General features: G+C 43.4%; 1 protein-coding gene and 1 pseudogene across 2 annotated transcripts in view; one reads left to right on the top strand and one right to left on the bottom strand.

Annotated features, from left to right (window-relative positions):
- The window catches only part of TSPAN9 (tetraspanin 9), a 468,673-nt gene that overhangs the window by 423,554 nt on the left and 20,289 nt on the right, over positions 1-24,830 (bottom strand). The gene's annotated exons all lie outside the window — the stretch shown is intronic.
- On the top strand, positions 951-1,041 carry LOC130268184 (U2 spliceosomal RNA; annotated as a pseudogene).

Below are 24,830 nucleotides of genomic sequence, written 5' to 3'. Positions count from 1 at the left end.
ATAGAGCAGTGATAAAGAGGACATGTGCCGGACTTACCATGGCTCTTGCCGTGCTGGGGTACGCCCCATAGGCTTTTAAGCCTCATTTGCATATTAAAGGCAGATTCCATAAAAAAAAATTTAAAAAAATCAACTGGCTCCAGAAAGTTAAACAAATTTGTAAATTACTTTTATTAAAAAAATCTTAATCCTTCCAGTACTTATGAGCTGCTGAAGTTGAGTTGTTCTTTTCTGTCTGACAACAGTGCTCTCTGCTGAAACTTCTGTCTGTCTCAGGCACTCCAGAGCAGGACAGGTTTGCTATGGGGATTTGCTCCTACTCTGGACAGTTCCTGAGAAAGACAGAGGTGTCAGCAGAGAGCACTGTTGTCAGACATAAAAGAACAACTCAACTTTAGCAGCTGATAAGTACTGGAAGCATTACAATTTTTTAATTGAAGAAATTTACAAATATGTTTAACTTTCTGAAGCCAGTTGATATGAAAAAAAAAAAGTTTTTTCATGGAATACCCCTTTAGGAAAAAGGCTTATACTCACTGATGGAGCGGACTACTGACCCCCATTTTTCTCCTGACAGGTCCACTTCAAAGCATCTCTGAAACCACCCAGTACCCTGCTCTATACTCATGAAGGGCAAAAAACCCAAAACAGCTTTCTACAGATGGCTGACTCTTTCTATCAGAGGAGACTTTGGCTAGTATAACTAGTTTTCTTCTTCCTGGAACAAATCTAATTTGCATAATTTATTTTCCCAGGGAGCATTTCCTAAAAATAGGTCTCCGCACTCTACATAGTGTGGTCAATGAGATGTATCATTCAACATTTGCTCTTCACTACAAGTACAGTAGCACCCAAAAATAGTTCAGACATCATCCAATGTATGTCCAGCTGTCATCCAGGGCAAATCCCCATCTCCAGGCCACACACTAAATAGAGACAACTGGTTCTCTATCGCTTCTCGGCCTTTTGGCTAAGATCAAGTGTAGTATCTGTTCTTACCAGTTTCATGCTGGTTGCAGTCGACGACAGTGTGGAGCTGGTGGGGATGGGTGCTGCATGGTAGGGAGCAGGTGTACCGGGGCGTTCCGTGGCTGGTTCTGAGGAATCAGCTCGACGGCTGCCCTAATGTGACCTCTTCCCTCCAGGTCTCGCCATGAGGAGAGGTACCTTAGTGCCTCGGGGAGTGGTGACCCGAGGTGCCGAAACTCACTGGGTGTACTGGCTCACTGAGTTGAAGCACGGGCACCATGATCTCTTCACCTTTGTGGCATTCACTTCTTGATTCCCGACCTTCTGGCTAGGATCAGAGAAATTTTTATAGATCCGGCCGGAGGTCCGGGCAGTATATCTGCACACATTCACTTATTTCTTTCTTTTTGTCTCACTGTGTCACTTTTTGCGTGTTGTGTGTCCACTGGATTGTTAGGATGCGGTAGCCCTTCTGGGTGTCCCTCCTGGTGGTCTAGGGGAGGTATGTGTGGCCATTAGGTTCCTCACCTCCCTGCAAACACCCCGGGTACTTCTGCATGGGCCGGGTACCGACCGTTATCGGCTAAGCGGGCAGATACCTTGGCTAACGCCAAGGGGGATGCCGGGAGCATTTGTGGTCCCTTAGTAGCTTCGGCGAAAAGGGACATTAAACCTGTAACCTCGCAGGTACCTTTTGTCCGGAGGCAAAGGGTAAGGTTTGTTGGGGGGCCTCTCTCCTATCGGGGAAGGGCTTGCGATAGACCGCATCCTTTGTGCACTTTTTTTAGTGTAACATGTTTGCACTTTTTCTTGCACTTTGGGTGATTCGAGAGCACGTTCCTCGGCTCTTAAAAAAATAGAGACAACTGGTAGGAAACCGGGAAGGTCTGAGGGACCTCAATGCAAGAAGGTCCGCACAGGATGCAAACGCTCAGCCCCCCGGTCTCTAAAAGCCCCTTAAAATGGAAACTTCGCAGAAGGATAATAACTAATTGAAAACATATTGGCCATAAATGACCCATGGCTGGAGCGGCATCTTCTCCATAATGCTGAACTGTGCTGGCTTATGTTTATAGAGTTCTACGGACGCAACCTATAATTCATAGACAGATAATGAAGATAATGTAGTCTGGCACTTCCACAAAAAACCCTTATCCTGGAGCTGGGACCAGACCGTGTATCCAGTATAGGTGTCTTTGTGCTTCATGCTCAATGAGTAAAAAAGTCAATGCATAATGTAAGAATATCTGAAGATAACGGCACTCACCACTCGTGAAAAATTGCTTCTTTATTCAATTCATGCACATAGGTACATTAGGCAACAGTCGGAGAGGCAGGGGCGTCTTTGACGCCCCTGCCTCTCCGACTGTTGCCTAATGTACCTATGTGCACGATTTGAATAAAGAAGTAATTTTTCACAAGTGCTGAGTGCCGCTATCTTCAGATACTTATACGTTATCCATAATTCCTAGAGACTCCAGTTTTCGAGATGTTGACCAACCTTGGAGAACCCCTTTAAAGGAGTATTCCACTGGAAAGCTTTTTTTTATTTTTATTTTTTTTTTAAATCAACTGGTTCCAGAAAGTTAAAGGGGTACTCCGGTGGAAAATTATTATTATTTTTTTTTTAAATCAACTGGTAACAGAAAGCTAGGGTGCGTTCACACGTAGTAAATCAAGAGTAATTCACGCCGAAAAATTTACGGGCAGAAATGTTTGGGTTTTTTTTCGCGCGGAAATGGGGGAGAAAGAAGTGAAGGGTTTTTCAGCCATTTCCGCGTGAATTTCGTGTAAATTGCGTGCAAATTGTGCGTGAATTCTGCATGAAAACGATGTTGGGCGGAATTTTTTTTTTACCATTGACTTCTATTGATTTCTGCTAGCGGATTCCGCTTGAAGAATGAACATGCTCATTCTTCAAGCGGAACGTAATTCAGCATCAGAATTCCGCTAGCAGAATTTCCGCAGTGTGAACAGGACAGCGGAAAAAACATTAAAGTCAATGAGCAGAGCAGATGTGCATTCATTTGGAGCGGAGAATTCAAGAGGAATTACTCAAGTAAATTCCTCTTGAATTACTCCGCGTGAATGCACCCTTAAACAGATTTGTAAATGACTTCTATAAAAAAAAAAATCTTAATTCTCCCAATAATTATTAGCTGCTAAATACTACAGAGGAAATGGTTTTCTTTTTGGAACAACAAGCACAGTGCTCTCTGCTGACACCTCTGTCCACTTTAAGAACTGTCCAGAGTAGGAGAAAATCCCCATATGCTTCTCTGGACAGTTCCTAAAATGGACAGAGATGTCAGCAGAGAGCACTGTGCTCGTGATGTCAGTAGAGAGCACTGTGGACATGATGTCAGCAGAGAGCTCTGTGTTTCAAAAAGAAAATAATTTCTTCTGTAGTATTCAGCAGCTAATAAGTACTGGAAGGATTAAGATTTTTTCATAGAAGTAATTTACAAATCTGTTTAACTTTCTGGCACCAGTTGATTAAAAAAAAAAAAAAAAAAAAAGTACCCCTTTAAACAGATTTGTAAATTATAGCGTATAGATGAGTAGTTCGGCACTGCTAATTTCTGAACCTGAAAGCGCGTGGACACTAAGTCGCTGTAGCGGAATGGGGATACGGTGGTGCTCGGACTCACGTAGAATATACCATCAGTGCATGAGAAGACAAAGAAAAGTCGGCACTCACCGGGTTTCCAATTCAGCAGATTTTATTGCACGTTGCTCACAGCCGTAGTACAATTCTAGGGGAGACGACGGATGGTACAAGGGGGGTACCACAGAGAGGCGACACCTGTGTTTCGCACTTAGTAGTGCTTCAACGGCCCGTTGAAGCACTACTAAGTGCGAAACACAGGTGTCGCCTCTCTGTGGTACCCCCCTTGTACCATCCGTCGTCTCCCCTAGAATTGTACTACGGCTGTGAGCAACGTGCAATAAAATCTGCTGAATTGGAAACCCGGTGAGTGCCGACTTTTCTTTGTCTTCTCATGCACAGATTTGTAAATTACTTCTATTTAATAATCTTAATCCTTCCAGTACTTATCAGCTCATTCTTCTTGAATTTCCTTTCTGTCTGACCACAGTGCTCTCTACTGACACCTCTGTCCATTTTAGGAACTGTCCAGAGCAGCATATGTTTGCCATGGGGATTTGCTCGTACTCTGAACAGTTCCTAAAATGGACAGAGGTGTCAGCAGAGAGCACTGTGGTCAGACAGAAAAGATATTCAAAAAGAAAATAATTTCCTGTGGAGCATACAGCAGCTGATAAGTACTGGAAGGATTAAGATTTTCAAATTGAAGTCATTTACAAATCTGTTTATTGTTTTAAAATATAATGTTTTCCAGTGGAGTACCCCTTTAAAATGGAGCATTGCCTTATGTTTTTCATCTCTCTCGGCTTCTTCCCATTGTATATTATTAAGATATCTTTCCCGCCTGTCATTATAATAAGCCTTAAAATAGAAAAAGTAAAAAAAAAAAAAAAAAAATGGCAACAAAAACTTGGCCCCCATTTGGGCTCTGCGACGTCTTTTTTTTAGGAAATTAGCCAAATGAAATAATTGTATTCAGCTGTAAGAAGAATAGAGGAGGGCGACCCTAGGAACTCTTATTTTTAGGAGGATTTCACATGACAAGCAAGTTTTTTCTCCAAAGCCTAGAAAAGAGAGAGAGCGAAGAGCTTCGGAAATATTATCATAATGTATTTCCGTTCTCCACGAGATGTTAAGCCTCCTTAATGTCAAATTGCTGGGTATAGACCAAGAATTATACAGAGCTAAACAATTCCTGCATAATGCACACATACGCCGGGTGACACAGCCATGGCTCGAGAAACTGAATAGGTATGAAATGTTTGTTATTTCCAAACTCCGGAACAGTTGTAGGACGGGTGTTCATTAATGGTGTGAAAGTGGCCTTGCCATAGTGTCAAGTGACAGTATAGACTCCTAGCATCAAGAACCAAATCCCCCCACCGAGTGCCACCCACCTTCTGATCAATGGAAGCTCCAAATTCAGATTTTGTAACAATAAGTGGTTTGACACTATCGATTAGACTCTATTTCACTTAATATCTGTCTTATGAGTGCCTGCTGTTTTGTGGTACCACGGGTGGTGAAGGGAAATAACTTTTTCAATTTGTGACGCCAGGGCACAGTTAGCCTATAGATGATCCGAGGTTGGAGACAGCTTCTCCTTAGCCAGACATGGGGAGTAAAGGAACACACCGATGTCAGGTTACAGGTAACTGTGTTTACTGAGCAGGGTGCAGATGGTAATACAGAGATAGTATGGTGCAGAGTGAGAGGATGCAGTGTATGCCTGTTGCCTTGTTGGGACTTGTGGTGCTTTCATCCAATAAATTGATACTGACTTGAGAGACTTGAAGAGTGATCCTGGTAGCAAGGGTTCTGTCAAGGTCTTGTAGCTTCCTCCACCAGGGCATGAACTTCCATCATACGGATGATCCTTGCAGAATGACCGGATGAAGTAGATTTGATCTGGGCCTTCCCTTAGAGCACACAACACACCTTATACCTTTACCACACTTGCTCAGGCTCAACACAACTTACACTGGGGCAACTCTTCCCCCACTACACTGTATGGGCTAGAATGGGTTTCCATCGGCAGGCAGGGTCACATGGGGGAACACCGCTCCACTGCTTGAAAGCATAGTAACACATAAATAACATACATAAGAATAAGAACTAAATAATTATAAAATATATTAACTCTTGGTAAAGTGCTGAAACATAATTAATATAGCAATAAGTCCCTCAGTGGGCCCAACACCTGTGCTGCAGGTCTGCCCAAAGCAGTCCCAAGCCACAGGACAGCTTTGGTGCTGGGACACCACAATAGATACCTACCATAAATTTTTTAGCCAATATATAACCCTTGAAACTAGGGGTGTGAATCGCCAAGAATTTGGCGATTCGATTCAAATCGCGATACCAGTGTGGCGATTCGATATATCCCGATATATCGCGATACCGTCTAGGTGACGATACATCGCGATATATCGCGATATATCGCCCACCTGGGAGCATTCATAGATCCCAATAGACGCCGCTGTCAGCTTTGACAGCGGCGATCTAGTACTCCGGTGCTCACTTTTCTCATGTTATCCCGTCCGGGCTGCAAAATAAAATAAAACGCACTTTATCTTACCTGCCAACGAGCCCGCGGAGCTCCGGTACAGTCCGGTACAGGTGTTCGGTCCCCGGGCTGTATTCTTCTTACTTCCTGTTAGTCCGGCACGTCACATGGAGCTTCAGCCTATCACTGGCTGAGGCAGGACATCGCTGCGGCTGGTGATAGGCTGAAGCTCCATGTGACGTGCCGGACTAACAGGAAGTAAGAAGAATACAGCCCGGGGACCGAACACCTGTACCGGAGCTCCGGGGGCTCGTTGGCAGGTAAGATAAAGTGCGTTTTATTTTGCAGCCTGGATAGGATAAAATGAGAAAAGTGTGCACCGGATACTCCTTTAATAGCCAGCCGCGGCGATTGCCGCATGCTGGCTATTAGCGGCGGCCCCCGGCTACTGAAATCAGCCGGGGGTCGCATAGTACGGAGTGGGCACGAGTCGGAGCCTGCTCCATAGCCGTGTCAGATCCGGCCTGCCCGGCTCCACAAATGTGGAACTTTTATCTCCTGATGCCCGGGACATGACATGCTGTTCCGGGCGTCCGCAGATAAAAATTCCACATCCCTAAAAGAATCGATTCAAAAATATTTTGAATCGATTCTGTATCGGCAAATGAAAAAATTGCGATTATCGCGAGAATCGATTTTTTCTTACATCCCTACTTGAAACACAAGAAGAGATATTATCCAAACCAGGCACCCATTTGTAGATGAATGTTTTGGGGTTCTCTTTTACACGGAGCAGGGTCCTGGTTGGCTAAATGCAGTTGTGGGGAAAATTGCTTTTGACTGTGGAGTTCTAGCTGGTGTATGGAGTCTTACTAATGCCCTACTGTAAAAAGTTATGTAAGTTAGATCTCCTCCAGAACAAAAAACACTCTCTCTAGTGCTACCCTGTTGGTCAAGGTCAAACCCTTTGCCGAGCGGGAATAGGGACACAGGACTTTCACTATGGCGCAAGGCAACCAAAGATCTGGCAGGGAAACAAGGGAGGAGCTGATATATAAGGAGAGGAGACAGGTGTAGACACTTGATTAATTGAGCACTGGCCCTTTAAGTGAAAGAGCTCCGGCACACGCGAGCCCTAAGAGGCAGGGGCACGCGAGCCCTAAGAGGCAGGGGCACGCGTGCCGGAGCTGCAAGGACACGGAGAGGCGGAAGATGAGGGAGGTGAGTGACGGGCTGGGATTCGCATGCGGTCGCATCCCGCGATGCGCATCCCAGCCCCGCCGGCAGCAGGGACAGAAGCAGAGAGCGCTCACGGCCGGAGCGTAGGAGTTGCAGTGATGCAGGGCGGAGGCTTGTGATGTCACGGTCATACCTCGCTTGTGATGTCACGCCCCCTCCCATAGACTTGCATTGAGGGGGCATGGCCGTAACGACACAAGCAGGGTGTGGCCGTGATGTCACAAGCTGCACCTGATGCTGTAAACGAATGCTGGGTGCAGCAGGGAGATTGCGGGGAGTCCCCAGGGGCGGGACCCACACGATCAGACATCTTATCCCATATCCCCTTTAAGATAGGCCATCAACATCACATAGGTGAGGGGTCAGACTCCTTGCATCCCCATCGATCGCTGTCTGAAGGGGGGGGGGGGGTCTGTACTTGTGCAAGCACTGCAGCCTTTTCATTAGCACTGAGGAACAATGCCACACACTCGGTAGTGGCGGAACCTGGTATTGCAACTCACTTTAATTTAATGAGTCAAGCTGCAACACAAGTTCTACACACCACCTATTATACGTGATTGTTCCTGTTAGGAAGTAAAAAGGCCATGGGGGCCCATTCAATCAGCAGGTCAGTTTTGGATGTCTGATATGGATGGCACCTCCAGACGGCTGGCATGGCACTCCGTAAAGACCCACAATACATAGGTATCCTCTACTAAGGCTCAGTACAATCCAAGGTTGTACAGAACCACAATACAGTGGTGTTTATGAGGACTTTATAGAATTCAGATAGTAATTTAGACTTAAATAGATTAAAATAACAAGCCAAACATTTACTTATCATTACAGCTTTAAATGCACAAACAAGAGCCAACGAATGACTCCATTGGGTAAAGTTAATGAAAGGGGAGCAGATCATTGTAATATCTCCAGTGATAATTATCTGAGCCGGCTAAATGATATCACTCCACAAACACATGGTTCGGCTTTTTCATATCATTCATTTCAAGATCAAAAAAAAGAAAGAAATCAAAACTCTGGAATCTCATTTGCATAAAGAATTTAGCAAACAGAGGATGTGGTCGGGGTGAATAACAGAGACAATTAATTATCTTTCGCCTACATCAAAGTAACCATATCCCTTGCCTTGAACGCAGTGGGGGTGTAGGGAGCCTTTGGTGATAACGTGGGATGAATATGACTTTGTGAGGCACAAAGTCATTTTGGAACTCTTTTTGCTTGGTTAATTGGGGACTGGCAAAGGAGTCGTTGATTAAGAATACACCACCAAGTATTACCCTGGTGCCCACATCACTGGAGACATGTTGGCTCCAATTGTTCATTAACAGAAGAATCTGAATAGGACAACATCTGCATGGTGTTAATGTTCTCTGGGTGTTATATTGGTTTACTACCCAAGCTCAAGAATTTTTTATACTAGTGCAAAGTGTGTGTGTGGGGGGGGGATCTTGACTTAGGGAACCCCTTGTGATCTTTGGAATGGGGCATGAGTCTCCCCAGTGAACACTCTCGCCCACCTCCTCCTGAGACATACTTGGCTACCACCTTCCGAGACGTACTGCTTAGCCAGTCACCAACAGGGGTCAAATCCCCACTAATTTCCTTTAACTCCTCCATTTAACTCCCCCAATGCCAAGTCAACCATCTTCCAATGAGATGGAGATCTCAGGGGATCCTTGAGCCTTCTTCAGAGCAGAAATCTCCATCTATGACCACTAGTCTTTGGTTATACAGAGGAAAAGGTGGTCGACAATACAACTTTATGCAAGAATTTAATATCCAGCTCTTAATCTATTAGGCCAGAAGAACCTTCAAAGTTGGCCATTCACTTTAAATAGCTGAGAGCCAAGCCCTTTAGTCTGACAACTATATCTTGCGTGTCTCTCAATATACATGCATTTGTTTTCATACGAGAGGGGGGGGGGGGGGTGGTTCGGGGAGGCAATCTGATTGGTTGCTCTCTTCCTCTACACAGGTTATGATAACCCCCCCCCCCCCCCCCCTTGATCTTGATTTTCGCTCTTACAGCCACTTTTTTTTTATAGGATAACTCCAAACCTACAAGTGTATAAAGAACATCTCTAAGTTTTGCAGTTAAAACACCATGAACTTTTATTCATCCCTCAGAGACGACTTGTAATTGTCCTATTATCCTTCTAAAATTTTTACCATCATTTAAGCTATTTATGAGACAAGCCGAAGATCAGGCGATGTACAAATTATGTATGGCAAGAGAATGTTGTAAAGATGTCTTTCTCAGAAAAAAAGAAGTTATCCCAGATAATCCCAAAAATCTATCATTTTTATGGTAACGCCATATGGGAAACACGCCTTTTTTGTCCTCTGAACTAAAGATTGGTCAACAGGTGTCTTATGTGTATGGCCAGCTTTAGATTGGGCTCCAAATAGTTATACTGGGGTTCAGATGGTATTACTAAAGCCATGAAAATTTTCCAGTAGGACGCAAGATGTAGCTATGAAACGACAGACTGATAGCTTTGGAGCAGACCATTTGCTATATAAGAACTTTAGAACATTTTGATGGTATGACCCATGGGTGCTCTTGCGGTAAGCTGGCCACACACTTGAGGCAGTTGTTGTTCAAACTCTACAGAGCCTGTATGTTTTTCTTAATGGAGAAATCCAACATTCTGAGCGGGAGGCCAGGGAGTATAGCAAACTGGCTCCCCGCCTCCATTACGCCCAGCAGAGCAAAGCAATTAAAGTAAGTGAGATGAGGGGACACGAATGACAGTGACACAGGAAGAGATGAGGGGACACTAATGATTGTGACACAGGTAGAGATGAGAGGACACTAATGACTGTGACACAGGAAGAGATGAGTGGTCACTAATGACTGTGACACAGGAAGAGATGAGGGGACACTTATGATTGTGGCACATGGAGAGTTGAGGGGACACTAATGACTGTGACACATTGAGAGTTGAGGGGACACTAATGACTGTGACACAGGAAAAGATGAGGGGACACTAATGACTGTGACACAGGGAGTGATGAGGGGACAATAATGACTGTGACACTTTGCGAGATGAGTGGACACTAATGACTGTGACACAGGGAGAGATGAGAGGAAATTAATGATTGTGACACAGGAAGAGATGAGGGGACACTTATGACTGTGACAAAGGAACAGATGAGGGGACACTAATGACTGTGACACAGGGGGAGATGACTGATCATGAGACATCATGTTGCATTACACGGGCATCGTGGCTCCTAATTTCCTTTTGCTGGCCCTCAGATTAAGAACAAATATTTATGATATATACAGATATTTTTATTCCATAACTTTTCTGAACTGGTGCAGTCTTCCTCCCATCCCGCTTATTAAACGTCTGGATAGCGGCTAATTGTAACTGTATAATTACACTCGGAGGCATTCAGCCTTAATAGTCTAATATTTAGACTTACAAAGATCATTATATCTGATTCATGTGTGTTTACAAAGAGAAACCATACAATTTACTAAAGCATTTTCTTAACTCAACATGAAAAGCTCAAGTGAACTTGAAATTTACAATTACATTGAGTTACAGCCTGTTTCATACTCCAGAGCTGCATTCACCATTTGACAAGCTTCAGAGCAGGAATGTCCCAGAATTCCTATCAGCAAACGTTCGTTCTGGTAATGTGCACCCTATACTAAAGCTGGCCATACACATTGGACAGGACTGCCCGACCATCTAATGCAGCATTTCCCAATGAGTGTCTCTCCAGCTGTTGCAAAACTACAACTCCCTGCTGATTGGCTGCTGCAGTCACCTGACATCCGCTGCTCACATAACAATGGAGTGCCGACAGGAAGCAGTACAGGGTTCAGCGCAGGTATAGAGGCAGAAGTAAGTAAAGAAGTTTGTTTATTTAGGATGGACAACCACTATTGGAAAAGCTGACAAAAACCTAGACACCACAAGAAAATTCTCAGTTGCCTTGGTGACCTGGCGCCTGGGAGTTGTCGAGTCCTATTTAGAGTGTGAGCCCCAATGGGGACAAGCTCTATACAGCACTGCAGAATATGTTGGCGCTATATAAATAAAGGAATCATTATTCTTTGATGTAGATTACTATTACATAATCACATTGTCAAGAATGGGGGTTGGGCAGGGAGAAGTGAGCCCTAAGCTGTCCCTAGAAACACACTCCCTGCCTACTGGCCCATCCACCCTAAATGATGGATCGACAACTGGGCGCTGGTCCCTTCCTGCGCTAAAGTGCAATGGCGTCAAGGTGAACAAAATAAACAATACTGTACATAGTGGGGGACAGGTCAGAAACGTAACAGGAATACAACCAACAATCAGATAAACCAGGCGGGATATAAATACTAACAAAGCAGGATATAGTATACAAACATACAGTTAAAAAAAATGGAATCAAGATAAACGGCAGATATGAACAAATGAACAAGACTAGATATGGAATAAATGTACAGCAGACAAAACCAGGAGATACAGGGGATAAACAGATGAACTGAATGTCAAACACTTAACGGGTCAGGAATTATAGAGCACTGTTAACACTGGACACAGAACAAGAAACACACTATACACCCCAATCCAAACATGGAGGGACATCAATACCAAAGCCAAGTAGACTCCTAGCCTGCAGGCACTCTACACTGAGTGATCAGGAAGGAAACAGAAATACTAAATACAAGTAAACACGCGTACAGGATTGATATAATGCACAGTGTGAACACAGACTAGGATAAAATGCAAGATATATACAGAACATACATGAATAAAAAAACACAACAAATATACTAAAACCAAGCACGCTAAAATCTATATCATCAACAGAAATGATAACCATGGTTAAAACTCAGATAAATACTAAGACAGACAAAAGCAAGGTGCATAATAAAACAGCCATGGTCAGAGTAAAGCACTAATCACCAGCAGCCAGTTCCAGCAGTGCTCGGGTTTACATAACCCCACCCGAGCTGCCATAGGCTAAGAGCATTAACTAATCCCTATCCAGGACAAATAGCACAGAAATCTAGTGTCTGAACAGACCCCAAAAACGATTACGCTAGTTCTCGCCATCGATTTACACGTTCCCAGATTAGGCTGTTGACACATTTACATTGACTGACAATGATACATTATCTCCACTGTAAACCTAAAACATTTCAAAGAAAACAATGCGGAGGGACAGACGGGCAACACAGGGGCCATTGTTCTCCCAAACTGAGGAACTAAACCAAAAACTGTGAACACTGACAACATACACCACGGAATTAAAGGGGTTCTCCAGCTATTAAAAACATATTCCCTATCCACAGGACAGGGCCTGACTCAATCATTTTAAAGAGGAATTGTGCCCTATAAAAGCAACTCAAAAGTAAGTCAATAAATCTGGAAATTGTGGGGGTGATAACATTTTAGAAATATTTGTAATTTTTGAGGAAATATAACAAAAAAGAGTTAAAATCGAGACCATGAAGTGCAGTGCAGTGGGATCAAGCACCATCGAATTAGCAGAGGAAGGAGAGTGGGGCAATGTTAGGAACAGGGACCTGAGATCCTGTTGGAATGGAGCAATAGGTTGTGCATGACATTCATTTTCTATGGAAGCCATGGAGCCAAATCCTTTACTTGCCAATCTACGGTGATATATGAATGGAACAACTGTGCGCATGCGCGATCTGCCACTACATAACTACTTCATAAGTGAATGGAAGGTTTGATAGCGGAATGCCTCCCGCTATTTCGAGAACAGGGACCCGAGTTTTCAAGTGGAATGGAGCCGCAGGTTGCGCACGCGCACAGCCAATTGACTCATTCTCTATGAAAGCTGCCTTTGACGGTCAAGTACAGCATTTGGCTGTTTCCAGTGGATAGGGGAAAACTTTCCGAGAAGGGGTGCTTGATGTCGGTTGTTGAGCGTATGCGGTCATGTGTCAACTAAGGCCTCGTTCACATCACGATATGTGCCTCTCAGGCTGGGATACGTGAAATTTTCAAAATGATAATTTCAATGGCCTGAGCGTAGTCAGCGAGTGACTACCTTTGGGTTATTTCCCAAGCGTATCCAAGTTTTGAAATACGTGGCTAGCAGCACACTTCAGTCCGCGACAAAACCCGGATACGTTTTGAAAATAAACCGAACACCGTCACTCAGCCCATTAAAACGAATGGGCCACGTTCCTGTCCGAGCACGGATACCTCGGCGTGTCATTTTGACCTTTTCCCCAGAGTACCTATCTGTGCCTTGGAGGCACAAATCGTGGTGTAAACCTTGCTTAAGAAGGATTAAAATTTTAATGAAAATTAAATTATAGATTACATTTAAATTAAAAAATGAAAATTACATTGTAAAAATTTAAATTACATAAACATTTTTTTAATTAATAAATAATTAAATTAAATAAAAAAATAAATTTAAACAAAATGTTATTAAACATTTTTATTTAAATAAAAAAAAATTTAATTAAATAAAAAAAATTGAATTAAATAAAAAAGAAGAAATTAAATGAAATTTAAAATTTGCTGGATACTTTTACATTGTACAGGGCTTAAAGGGGTACTCCCGTGGAAAACTTTTTTTTTTTTTTTAAATCAACTGGTGCCAAGTTTAGCAGATTTGTAAATTACTTCTATTAAAAAATCTTAATCCTTCCAGTACTTTTTAGGGGCTATATACTACAGAGGAAATGCTTTACTTTTTAGATTTCTCTGATGTCATGACCACAGGGCTCTCTGCTGACCTCTGCTGTCCATTTTAGGAACTGTCCAGAGCAGGAGAAAATCCCCATAGCAAACATACGCTGCCCTGGACAGTTCCTAAAATGGACAGCAGAGGTCAGCAGAGAGCCCTGTGGTCATGACATCAGAGAAATCTAAAAAGTAAAGCATTTCCTCTGTAGTATACAGCCCCTAAAAAGTACTGGAAGGATTAAGATTTTTTATTAGAAGTCATTTACAAATCTGCTAAACATTCTGGCACCAGTTGATTAAAAAAAAAAAAAAAAAAAAAAAGGTTTCCACGGGAGTACCCCTTTAAACTGACTCATCACTGGTGTCTTATATGTAGCGTAGCATTACGTAATGACATTGTATAAATAGTCCCATCTACTATATATATATATATATATATATATATATATATATATATATTCACGCCTTCATAATTCTGCTCCGCTCCAAATTCAGCGGGGTCATCCTGAGTAACACATGTCCCTATTAGTAACATGACTGAGTCCGCTGGGATTTCAGCTATTACAACCATCCGAGCCGGGAAGCCTTGGGCATTATTCGGAAGCAGACAATGAGGTCTGTCCAGCCGTCTGGTCATCACTAACGGTTTTATCTCTGGGTGCCAAGAGGGGGCGCCAACAAGCAACTCTGCATATATTTTCATGTTCAGTAGATATCTACTGCAATAGTCTCTAAACTATGGTCTTCTAGCTGTTGCAAAACTACAACTCCCAGCATGCCCGGACAGCCGTTGGCTGTCCGGGCATGCTGGGAGTTGTAGTTTTGCAACATCTGGAGGTTCATAGTTTGAAGACTGCTGTACCGCTGTATGATGAGCAGTCCACATGGGAAGTGGGATGAGTGATCTGTATCTCCTGTGGTTTAAGTGAACAGATTTTTTATTATTTTTTAATGTTATTTCTACATTTTATGTCTTCCATGGCTCTGGCCTAGTTTGTTAGCATTATGCTACATCATGCGCCGAAATTCAGACGGGAGAACTTTTAAATCGAAAGCATCTTTTATTAACACGAAGGTTGCCCCAATGATAAGCATATGACAGCCAACTCCCAGGGATCAGCTTCAAACTTTGAAGGAATCTGTTAGCGAGTGTTTAATGTCCCTGCAGCGCCACCGCAGGAGAAATGAGGTATTGCACAGTGCCTGCTGAAGTCAATAAATGTTGGGTCCTCCAGAGGGTAGAATGGATGGTTTAGCTGCTCTTTTACTTTGGCTAACACGGTGGTTCCCAACCAGAGTGCCTCCAACTGCTGCAAAACTACAACTCCCAGCATGCCCGGACAACTCTTGACACAGGGCATGCTGGGAGTTTAGGGTTAAAGGGGTATTCAAGGAAAAAACTTTTTATATATATATATATATATATATATATATATATATATCAACTGGCTCCAGAAAGTTAAACAGATTTGTAAATTACTTCTATTAAAAAAAATCTTAATCCTTTCAGTACTTATGAGCTGCTGAAGTTGAGTTGTTCTTTTCTGTCTAAGTGCTCTCTGATGACACGTGTCTCGGGAACCGCCCAGTTTAGAAGAAAATGCCCACAGCAAACCTCTTCTACTCTGTGCAGTTCCCGAGACAAGCAGAGATGTCAGCAGAGAGCACTGTTGCCAGACAGAAAACATCACCTCAGCTTCAGCAGCAGATAATTATTGAAAGGATTAAGATTTTTTTTGTAGAAGTAATTTACAAATCTGTTTAACTTTCTGGAGCCAGTTGATATATAAATTTTTTTTTTTCCTGGAATACCCCTTTAAGTGATCGTATCTTCGTAACTTGATCTAGTTACAGCAGGACATGCACAACAAAGTATTAAGGGTATTGGTAGTTTTTACATTGTTTCACATTAGACAGAATTTTTTCAATTTTATTTTAGAAAACTTATTCTAAAACTTTAAAAAAAAATATATATGCTTAAAGGGGTAATCCGGTGGAATTGTTTTTTTTTTTTTTTTTTTTTTTTTGTAAATCAACTGGTGCCAGAAAGTTAAACAGATTTGTAAATTACTTCTATTAAAAAATCTTAATCCTTCCAGTACTTTTAGTCAGAGCCATTATAACCAGGGACTCCCATCTAGTGGACTCATGGGATCATGTATTTTATGTATACTTTTATGTATATATTAGGTTAAAGGGGTACTCTTGTGGAAAACATTTTTTTTAAACCAACTGGCTCCAGAAAGTTATACTTATTTGAAAATAAGTAAAAAAAAAAAAAAAAAAAAAACAATATTACGGTAATCCTTTCAGTTCTTATCAGCTGCTGTATGCTCCACAGGAAGTTGTGTAGTTCTTTCCAGTCTGACCTCCGTGCTCTCTGCTGACACCTCTGTTTGTGTCAGGAACTGTCCAGAGCAGGATAGGCTTGCTATGGGGATTTGACCAGTTCCTGATATGGACAGAGATGTCAGCAGAGAGCACTGTGGTCAGACCGGAAAGAACCACACAACTTCCTCTGGAGCATACAGCAGCTGGTAAGCACTGGAAGGATTAAGATTTTTTTAAAAAGAAGTAATTTACAAATCTTTATAACTTTCTGAAGCCAGTTGATTTAAAAAAAAAAAATTTCCCCTTTAACCTAATATATACATAAAAAATATACATAAAATACATCATCCCATGAGTCCACTAGATGGGAGTCCCTGGTTATAATGGCTCTCCACTCTGACTAATATGAAAGATGTCCCAAATGGGGACCTGCTCCTTACAATGTCCATGGGGGAGATTTATCAAAATGTGTCCAATGGAAAAGGTGCTGAGTTGCCCATAGCAACCAATCAGATCGTTTCTTTCATTTTGAAAAGGCGTATGGAAAGTGAAAGCAGTGATCTGATTGGTTGCTATGGGCAACTCAGCAACTTTTCCTCTGGACACGTTTTGATAAATCTCCCCCACATATGTCTTGGTTCCTTTACTGAGGCAACCATAGCGCAATACTCGTATGGTCATATGTTTGTTTTTTTGGCAGCTGTATGACCCATCGTGCAGTTTCATCTCTCCAAGCCTTTAACATTTCCCCCAATATCTACATTAGGATTGTGGCCACTTTTCTCATCGCTCTTCAAAGAAGGTTCTCTACCAGTAATCTTAAAGGGGTACTCCGGTGGAAAACATTTTTTTTTTTTTTTTTTTTTTTAGCAGAAAGTTAAACAGATTTGTAAAAAATCTTTATCCTTCCAGTACTTTTTAGCAGCTGTATGTTACAGAAGAAATTATTTTCTTTTTTTAATAAATTTTTTGTCTTGTCCACAGTGCTCTCTGCTGACACCTCTGTCCGTATCAGGAACTGTCCAGAGCAGGAGAAAATCCCCATAGCAAACCTATGCTACTCTGGACAGTTCCTGACACGGACAGAGGTGTCAGCAGAGAGCACTGTGGACAAGACAAAAAATTCAAAAAGTTCCTCTGTAGCATACAGCTGCTAAAAAGTACTGGAAGGGTAAAATTAACAAATCTGTTTAACTTTCTGTCACCAGTTCATTAAAAAAAAATTATAAATAGTTTTCCACCAGAATAACCCTTTAACTTTTTAGTGCTTCTTCCACCGTAACTAGATCAAGTTACCACGACAAGAACACCTCACCCTGAGATATTTGCACACATGCCGTAGAGTTTCCCCCATGTCACCTGCTCCATTACACAAACAGCTCAGACAGTGAATGCAGGCCAGATTAAAGACAGTCCTCCCATTGATCACTGTCACAGTCAGGAAAACAAGTTTAAGAAACCAAGGATTAAAAAGCCATCAATGTATATAGGGGTATAGCAGCATTGTATGATAAGAAAAGCAATGCACACATCTGGAAGGTCATAGGGCTTCATTATACAGCCCAACCCCTGCCGATTCTCGCGCTGATCTCCTAAATTGGTGCTTGTTTAACAAGCCTAATAATCAGCTCAGGCATCTATTATCTATCATTTGATCTATCATTCACTGGCCACACATGTGAGCAGAGCCTCAGGGGATCTGTATAACTACTATATATCCTGATCCCATAGCGGCAGCAGCAGTATACAGATTGGGGACAGAAGGGGACTATGAGCAGCCAGAAGGGATCTGATAGGTGATGATGTCATCTTGTAGTTCACATGACCCAGGTACAATAAAACGTATAGATGCAGCTGTGCTGGCTGATCACTAGGCTCATCACACAGGGCAATTGCTGACCAATAATCACTCCATGGAATAGGGTCTTTAGATCTGCAGATAAAATAGTGATCATAGGGGCAGGGCTTTTTCTAGAACACTAAAGAGGTTGTCTCATGACTATAACCCCTCTCTATTGGTACTATTGTTCCCCCACTTGACGTTGCCTTCTATGGGCCAGAATGATCCCCCGACACTTAAGTCAAAAGTCTGCAGAAGCCCACAACTTCATCAGGATCGGCCTGTCTAAAGAGTATGGTGGCCTCTCAACCATCGTTCAGGAAGAAAGGGATGGGGCATGTTGGATTTTAACTGCCCTACTCTATTTGTCACAGTGAAATAAGCCACTAAGCAAGCTACAATGTGTTGAAAACCGATGATCGTTTGGCCAACAGCTATTGAAGGTGTATGGGTATCTTAAAGGGGTTTTCTGCCCCTAGACATCTTATCCCCTATCCAGAGGATAGGGGATAAGATGTCTGATCGCCGGGGTCCCGCCACTGGGAAACCCCGAGATCTCTCCTGCAGCACCCTGTCTCATCTGCTGCACGGAACGAACTTCGCTCCATGCCTGATGACGGGTGATACCGGGGTATCTTGACATCACGACCCCACTTGTGACATCACAGCCGGCCCCCTCCCATAGACTTGCATTGAGGAGCGGATTCTGACATCATGAAGGGGCAGGGCTGTGACATCACGATACTCCTGCCCCTGTATCACCCGTCATCAGGAACAGAGCAAAGTTTGCTCCGTGCAGCAGATGACAGAGGGTGTTGCAGGAGAGATCGCGGGGGTTCCCAGCGGCTGGAGCCCTCCGATCAGACCTCTTATCCCCTATCCTTTGGATAGAGAATAAGATGTCTAGGGGCGGAGAACCCCTTGAAGAAGTTCTAGTTCTACAGTACTTCATCCATCCTTGTTTGACGTGGATGACCATTCATGGGAATGGACGCCATGTAATACTATAAATATCTTTCTAAACATGGTTTCCCTTGGCACAACAAAGAGCTGGCTGGTTGCCGGAGGTGCCTGGAGCAACGTTTGTCAGCTGATCACCTTCATTCTGGAGTAGGTTGTCCCATCAAAGGGAATTTGTCCCTTACTTTTGTGATGTCCTCTCTGAGAGTAGCATGCATTCTGATCTAAACAGTGTGCCTTTATGTATACATATGGATTACTTTGGCTTACTTCCTTGCAGTACTGAGAACGTTGTAAGCCTGGTTGCCTGATGGGGCTTTCCACCATTTTTTTTAAGCTATAAAAGGATATTTAGGGACATTTCTGGCTGTTCCGTGGCAGCTGATGTGTTCTAGACAAACAAATGTGCCGCATCCAAGTATAAGCAAGGATTGGGGGAGGGGAATTTACTACTTGTGAGGTCTAGACGACCAACATGCCAGTACCTCAGTTCTCCAAACACTCCTGTACTTGAATGACTCATTCATTTGTAGGTACGGACTATTAAAGAGAGAGTCCAGTCACCAAAATCACTATTCCTTTCAGTAGATTAGAAGAACGTGAAGTCATCCTTGGACAAGGGAGCATGTGAAATACGAATGCAGACCCTTATATAAGGTGGCATGTAGAACAAAAATACAGACCCTTGTATATGGGGGCATGAAAAACACAAATACAGACCCTTGGATATGGGGCCCTGAAGAACACAAATACAGACCCTCGGATATGGGGGCATGAAGAACACCAATACAGACCCTTGGATATGGGGGCATGAAGAACACGAATACAGATCCTTGGATATGGGGGCATGTAGAAAATGAATACAGACCCTTGGATATGGGGGCATGTGGAATACAAATACAGACCCTTGAATATGGGGGGCATGTAGAAAATGAATACAGACCCTTGGATAAGGGGGCATGAAGAACACGAATACAGACCCTTGGAAATGGGGGCATGAAGAACACGAATAGAGACCCTTGGATATGGGGGCATGTATAATGTAAATACAGACCCTTGGATATGGGGGTGTGTAGAGTACAAATACAGACCCTTGGATATGGGGGCATCTAGAACATGATTTCAGACCCTTGGATATGGTGGTATGAAGAACATGAAAACCGACCCTTGGACATAGGGGTGTAGAATAAAAATACAGACCCTTGGATAGGGGGCATGAAGAACACCAATACAGACCCTTGGATATGGTGGCATGTAGAATACAAATACAGACCCTTGCATAAGGGGCAAGAAGAACACGAATACAGACCCTTGGACAAGGGGCATGAAGAACACGAATACAGACCCTTGGATAAGGGGCATGAAGAACACGAATACAGACCCTTGGATATGGGGGCATGTATACTGTAAATACAGACCCTTGGATATGGGGGCGTCTAGAATATGATTTCAGACCCTTGGATATGGGGGCATGAAAAACACGAATACAGACCCTTGGATATGGGGGCATGAAGAACACGAATACAGACCCTTGGATATGGGTGCATGAAGAACATGAATACAGACCCTTGGACAGGGGGGCATCTAGAACATGATTTCAGACCCTTGGATATGGGGGCATGTGGAATACAATTACAGTACCTTGGATATGGGGACATGTAGAATACAAATACAGACCCTTGGATAACTCTCAAACTTTTCTGAACACCCTATCGAACTGACACGTTTCAAACAGCACTAAACCAAACAGAAAGGGTTAAAACAGTTATATTCCCCCAACAATCCAAAGTTGCATTCCATGTAAGTGGCTGTGACTATGGGGCCTGGCTGGAAGCATCGATGATTAATGGAATTGCTACTGTCTGCCACATGGATAAGCCAAGACAGCTGAGGATGATGATGAACACTGGCAGTGTATGAAGGAGCGACGGCTTGTGGCTCATAGTTTGGAAGCTAATGGTTTATCTGAAGCACCGGCCAATAAACTGCATTTCCCATTGCGAAGATGGGAACCACGTTTATTATATTAGACAACTTTATATTGAACAATTCTCTAATATGCTGTTACCATAGAATGTGACCCAACAGCTATTCCTCACAATGTACCCATACACATTCACATTGGGTTCTGGCCGAGCCTATATCAGACAACAGAGATATCTATATCATGCACACTCAACATCACTAGTCCTACAGCGCCATCTGTTTTATTTCAGCACAGCTGTATCCATGCGTTTCATTACTGTAACTGGGACATGTGATCACCAGTCTGACCCACATAAAGTCACAGTGTTTAATGGGAAAATGGTCAGTCCTGGGTCAGCTGACTTCCTCTGAACTATTACTTAACAGATCGCTCCTGCTTGCTCCTAGCTCTATCTGTATACTGCAGCTGCTATCTCTATGGTATCAGGATATATGGTAGTTATACACCTCCCCTTCAGCTCTATCTGTTTACTGCTGCTATCTCTATGAGATAAAGAAATATAGTAGTTATACCTCTCCTCTTCAACTCTATCTGTATACTTCTGCTACTATCTCTATGGGATCATGATATAAAAGTTATGAACCTCCCCTCCGGCTCTGTCTGTATACTGCTGCTGCTATCTCTATGGAAGGATATATATATATATATATATATATATATATATATATATAGTACTTATACATCTCCCCTCTAGCTCTATCTGTATACTGCTGCGGCTATCTCTGTGAGATCAGGATGTATAGTAGTTAAACATGTCCCCTCTATCTCTATCTTTATACTGCGCTGCCATTATAAGTCAAATCACTTTTGACTCATGGCAATATTCCCTGAAACCGCACTTTGAATAAGAAAATGTATCAAAGCTGCACATAATGTAAACTGACCTCAACCCACTTATAAGTCTAATCAGGTCACCTGGCTGAACTCCAGCACTAGCAGCAAGATTACGACCAGGTACAATGATCAAACACCACACCCACAGCTAAAGGCATCCTGTATGGAGTCAAAATCATGCCTGCCACATCAGCTTAAACAGGTAAGCACAAGGCATACTCAAGAACCTCTACATTATTTCCTAATAATCGCCTAATCTACACTATATAAACAAAATTAAAATAATACCATTTTGTAAAAGGGGGTCGTGAAAAAGAAAGAACCGACTTGGCCATCAACTCTCCTTGCAGATAAAAGACACAAATCCTAACAAAATGCAAGGCAGGCATGAAAATGTTCTTACAAAACCCTCAGTAGGGTTTCAACAAACTTAAAAGGATATATACATCCCCAGCACTATTCACAATTTTTTGTATTCATGATGCATTTACCTAACAGTGTACAGTCTGATGAAATTCAGTACAAAGCAGTATTTTTGGCCAATCTCCATAGCAACGGCTTAGATACATATTTTGGTGACACTAATTTACATTTTATCTGTTCGGCTTACAGTGCATAAAGGTCTAAAAAAAAAAAAGTTTCCGTAAACTATGTTGTCGAGAATTGCTTGGCGCGTAGGAGTCGTAAGGTTAAGAATCTACGCACATAACTGTGAGTTCATTGACTCTTGGAGGAGATTTGTTAATGAAACAGGAAACTGGACGCCATGTTGTTGGGTCCGTCGTCCTTTCGCTCTAATTTTATCAACTTAAGAAAATAAACATTGTAACAAAGGGGCAGCTCTGTATGACCTGGAGCAGTGGTCTCCAAACTGCAGACCATCAGATGGTGCAAAACTACAACTCCTAGCATGCCCGGACAGCCAACGGCTGTCCGGGCATGCTAGGAGTTGTAGTTTTGCAACATATGGAGGTCCACAGTTTGGAGACCACTGACGTAGAGTATTCCTGCTAACTGGCTAAGGCTAGGTATGCAATTTGGCATGGTGTATAGGAACCCACCATGGCACCATTTCAGCCCATATACTGAGTGGGTCAGTGGCTATGGCCTCTTCAACTCGGCCATGATATCAACCTGGTACAAGCTAGCTCAGTGTTTCCTATATGACCAAACCATGTATATAAGCCTGGCTCAATGAGGTCTCTTTGACTAGCTTATGATATCGACCAGGCTTAATATGGCCTCTTTGACTAGACCATGATATCAACCTGGCTGGGTGTGGTTTCTTTGACTAGACCATTATATCAACTTGGCTCAAACAGGCTCAGTGTGACCTCTTCTACTTGACCATTATACAAACCTGGTCCATCCTGGCCTAATGTGGCCTCTTCTACTTGGCAATTATATCAACTTGGTTCGACCTGGCTTAATATGGCCTCTTTGACTTGACCATGACATCACTTGACCATGATTTTTAACCTGGTTGAAAGTGGCCTCTTTGATTAGACTATGATATCAACCTGGCTCAATAAGGTATCTTCAACTAGAACATGATATCAGCCTGGTTCAAGCTAGCTCAATGTTGCCTATATTACCAAACCATCTATATAAGCCTAGCTCAATGTTGTCTATATGACCAAACCATGTATATAAGCCTGGGTCAATGAGGTCTCTTCGACTAGCCTATGATATCGACCAGGCTTAACATGGCCTCTTTGACTAGACCATGATATCAACCTGGCTGGGTGTGGTTTCTTTGACTAGACCATTATATCAACTTGGCTCAAACAGGCTCAGTGTGGCCTCTTCTACTTGACCATAATATCAATCTGGCTCTACATGGCTCAATGTGGCCTCTTTTACTTGTCAATTATACAAACCTGGTCCATCCTTGCCTAATGTGGCCTCTTCTACTTGGCCATGATATCAACCTGGTTCAACCTGGCTTAATATGGCCTCTTTGACATGGCCATGATATCACTTGACCATGCTTTTAACCTGGTTGAATGTGGCCTCTTTGATTGGACTATGATATCAACCAGGCTCAATGAGGTCTGTTACGCCTAGCGCTCCGGGCCCCCGCTCCTCCCCGGAGCGCTCACGGCGTCTTTCTCCCTGCAGCTCCCCGGTCAGTCCCGCTGACCGGGAGCGCTGCTCTGTCATGGCCGTTGGGGATGCGATTCGCACAGCGGGACGCGCCCGCTCGCGAATCGCATCCCAGGTCACTTACCCGTTCCCGTCCCCTGCTGTCATGTGCTGGCGCGCGCGGCTCCGCTCTCTAGGGCGCGCGCGCGCCAGCTCCCTGAGACTTAAAGGGCCAGTGCACCAATGATTGGTGCCTGGCCCAATTAGCTTAATTGGCTTCCACCTGGTCCCTGACTATATCTATCCTCCTCCCATGCACTTCCTTGCCGGATCTTGTTGCCCTTGTGCCTAGTGAAAGCGTTTTGTGTGTTTAAAGCCTGTGTACCAGAACTTCTGCTATCTCCCCTGACTACGAACCTTGCCGCCTGCCCCCGACCTTCTGCTACGTCCGACTTTGCTTCTGCCTACTCCCTTGTACCTCGCCTATCTTCAGCAGTCAGAGAGGTGAGCCGTTGCTAGTGGATACGACCTGGTCACTACCGCCGCAGCAAGACCATCCCGCCTTGCGGCGGGCTCTGGTGAAAACCTGTAGTGGCTTAGAACCGGTCCACTAGCGCGGCCCTCGCCATCCCTCTCTGGCACAGAGGATCCACTACCTGCCAGCCGGCATCGTGACAGTAGATCCGGCCATGGATCCCGCTGAAGTTCCTCTGCCAGTTGTCGCTGACCTCCCTACGCTGGTCGCCCAGCAAGCTCGTCAGATCACCCAACAAGATCACCAGCTGTCG

Source organism: Hyla sarda, chromosome 4, assembly GCF_029499605.1.
Source record: "Hyla sarda isolate aHylSar1 chromosome 4, aHylSar1.hap1, whole genome shotgun sequence".
Classification (NCBI taxonomy): domain Eukaryota; kingdom Metazoa; phylum Chordata; class Amphibia; order Anura; family Hylidae; genus Hyla; species Hyla sarda.
Note: the sequence above shows the minus strand (reverse complement) of the source record. Positions and strands in the feature narration are given on the sequence as shown.